The sequence below is a fragment of the Trachymyrmex septentrionalis genome, unplaced genomic scaffold, assembly GCF_001594115.1.
Source record: "Trachymyrmex septentrionalis isolate Tsep2-gDNA-1 unplaced genomic scaffold, Tsep1.0 scaffold89, whole genome shotgun sequence".
In the NCBI taxonomy this organism is placed as follows: domain Eukaryota; kingdom Metazoa; phylum Arthropoda; class Insecta; order Hymenoptera; family Formicidae; genus Trachymyrmex; species Trachymyrmex septentrionalis.
In genome coordinates this window covers 743,735-747,365 of record NW_017306081.1, presented here as the reverse complement: position 1 = coordinate 747,365, position 3,631 = coordinate 743,735, and the positions used below count along the sequence as shown (strand labels likewise).

The 3,631-nt window shown below is 30.3% G+C and overlaps 1 protein-coding gene across 1 annotated transcript in view; it reads left to right on the top strand.

The window, feature by feature from the left end:
* The window catches only part of LOC108755583 (facilitated trehalose transporter Tret1-like), a 12,269-nt gene that overhangs the window by 2,319 nt on the left and 6,319 nt on the right, over positions 1–3,631 (top strand). The gene's annotated exons all lie outside the window — the stretch shown is intronic.

The window sequence follows — 3,631 nt, the reverse complement described above, 5'->3', positions numbered from 1 at the left end:
ATATATATATATATAGCTCAAAAAAATTATGGCATAGACAAATTTTGGATAAAAATTGACCCACTTTGACTGACCATAACTTTGCGAAAAATTATTGCAGAATAACGATTTATTTTTTTAAATTAAAGCTTGAAATCTCTAAGAATTCTTTAAGATGTTATGGTCAGATTTTAAATTTAATCCACCCCTACCACTGCAACACTGTAACTCTCAAAATATGAGAGTATGTTTATCATATTGAAAATTACAAAGTTCGGAATGCACAGACTTTGTAAAATTTTTTTGGAGAATGCTGTTTGCAGCAGCATAAAGTTTAAACTTTTCTTTTTAATTAAAAAAAAAACTAGCTGCTGCGATTTTTTTTCGCAAAGTTACAACACTTTAAAATAGCCCTTGCATTTTTTATATATATTACCGACATTACCAGAGGCGCACCGCGACAAGATTGCTGGATAGATTTTGCACATCGTGTTTCTGTGTGTGTGTAAATTTCAGTAACGCGTGTTGCTTCCGCGTTGCTCGAGTACTGCTTGCAGTCGATTCCTCATATTAATGCAGGCTCTAATTTCTTTCTGCGGAATGTCTTTCCGAATTTGCACCAGAACTTGTGATAAGTCTTTAAGATTGACAGGTTGTCTTGCCAAATCTCTTAACCTACAACCCATTATGTCCCATATGTGTTCTATAGGAGTCAAATAAGGATAACGATCATGTAACTTTTTCCCTAAGGCGGAAACGTACGAAGTGAAAATTCTTTATATGTATGTATATGTACGAACATACATATCTAAAAATTTTCATTTTTTACGTTTCCGCTCTAGCGAAAAAGTTACAAGATTGCTACCCAGGACTCATTGCAGGATGTGGAAGCATTCTAATTGAGTTTTCCACCAAAAATTGGTATGTAATGACTGCGGTATGCGGTGCATTATTCTGTATAAATAAAACATTTCTTCCTGTACGACGACTCATTGGTACCTTGATAAAAATAAAAATGAGAGCGTAAGTCAAATGTAATGTGAGAGTAACAGAAACGTAAATAAAACTTTTAGGAGGCAAAAATTAAAGGTAATTAAAAATAAAATATCAAAATGTGAAAGAAGTGTAAATGTTCCTTTTATATATTTCATTATTCCAATTTTCGCCTTCTAGAAATTTTGTTTAAGTTTCTGTTACTCTTCCATTACATCCGATTTCGATTTTTATTTTCATTTTATTTTTATCAGGATAGTACATAATGAACTTCTTCTCTATATTGCACTACTGTTATTCTAATATTGATAGAACAACAAGATCTGTGCATTAATTCGCAGTGATTCCCATACCATTACAGAGCCAACGTTGAATGCTCTTACAGAAGCAACACATAATACCAACGATACCAAACTCGAATCCATTTATCAGAATTGAATAAACAAAATCGCGATTTGTCAGTGCAGAGCACGTTTTGTCATTGCCGCATTATCCAGCGAACATGAGTTGGTGCATACTCTAAGCTAACACATCAATGTTCAACGTTTAACATTGGCACAGAGCAACGATTCCGGGATCTTCAATCTGCCACATGCAAACGATTTCTTACCGTTTGATCACTAATTTGACGGCCTGGTATGACTGCTTCCACAATTCGTCAAGCTGTGATCATAAACATTGGGTTTTGCACATAAAATTTATAATGGCGCGATCTTCTCATGCAGTCGTGATATGTCTCCGACCTTGTCCTCGTCGTAAATGCAAATTTCTCGTTTGTCGATAATAAGACCAAATGCAAGAAACTTCTGATTGGTTTATGTCAAGTTGTCTTGCAATGTAAGATTGTGAGAAACCTTCTCATAAGCGCAATAATCTGTGCACGTTAAATTTGATTTAGTGGTCGCATTTTGAAAATCTACAATACAAAAATGAACTATTGTACAAAGAAAAAGAATATTCCTGACGTACTTAATCTTATTACAACTTTATACAGTATAAAATTTAATTTTTTCTGGTATAGCGCGCTGGCTGCAAAACAACGTTGCATTTAAATTAAAAGAGAAAGTTTGATTTTTATGCCGCTGCAAACGGCATTCCCCTAAAAAATTTTACAAAGGCCATGCATTCCATCAAATTTTGCAATTTTCTCAATATGACAAACATACTCTCATATTTTGAAAGTGGTAGAAATATTGTATATTAAACTTAAAATCTGGCTATAGCGTCTTAAAGTAGAGATTTAAAGCTTTAATTAAAAAAAAAATCGTTATTCTACGATAATTTCTCGTAAAGTCATCATCAGTCAAAGTTGACCACTTTGTCCAAAATTTTTCTATGCCATTTGTTTTCAAAATTAATGTAAACAAAAAATCAAATAAAACTTTTAAATTAATAAAAAAATTATGCTCAAATTTTATACAGATACTCGGACGTAATAATAAAACAATCTTTTTGAGTATAGTTTTAGTAATGCAAAATTATACTTTGAGATTACATATTAGAGAATGCTCGGAAAAAATTTTCTTATGTTAAGGGGATACTGGAGCAACGAGCAAACTTAATCGATGTCGATAAAACAGATTTATAATTCCAAATAAAATATTACGTACATCAAGAAAACATTTCATATACATGTGTGCATTAATTAAATCATTACGTATATTAAATAAATCATTAAATAAAACATTAGAAAAAAATCAAGTTTGAAGAAATGTAAAAAAATTCTTACGTATAATTATGTATAAAATTATGTATGAGCAATTTTTTTACATTTTTCCAAACTTGTTTTTTTTTATAAAATAAATAATGCAAAAATTATCCCTTTAATTATTTTTAATGTTTTTACATTACTATTATTATTTCTAATACACTAAAAAAGTAAATTTAGAAAAGAAAAAGGGATGTATGAACATGTATGGACATATTTCACATATAACATGTTTACGCGTGTTTATGTATGGTTATACATATTTATACATATATTCATGCATGACAAATTTTTTACCAGTTCAAATCGTACTTCTCAAGTCATTCCTTTTGTAAGTTTCAAAATCATATAATTTGAAGGTCTCATAATAGTTTTATAAATTATTCAAATATGGAAAAGTACTTTTTGTTTGGATATATCTTTGCATTTATTTATATAGGAAAAAGTCCTGTAGTAACAACCAGCCCCTAGTATCGACCAAAATTAATTTTAATTTATCTTAGATGATAGTATGTGCATGAGAAGATGCGTCCTATTGTTTTATGTATCATAAACTGCGGTTATGCATATTATTAATTCGTAGGAAATGTTGGGGCAGCTTTTGACAGCGTGTCTAATGGGTATTGCAAAAGTTATCTTTCAGAGCTAATTTCTTGTCTTTCTCAGGTAATTAAATGTTGCATTGTTTATACTATATTTAGTCTATTAGAAGAAAATAGCATTAATATAATCATTTTCTTTATACAACATCGCAAGATAGAAAATATTTCATCATTGCTGTTTTTTCTGTAGCACCGACCAACCTACTGTTGCCATGTTGCGTAATACTGACCAACCTGTAAATAAAGTTTTTAACTCTTAAACTGTAACATTTAAAAAATTACGTACGTATGTATCTATATATGTATGTACGTATGTATGTGAGTGTATATATATATATATATATATATA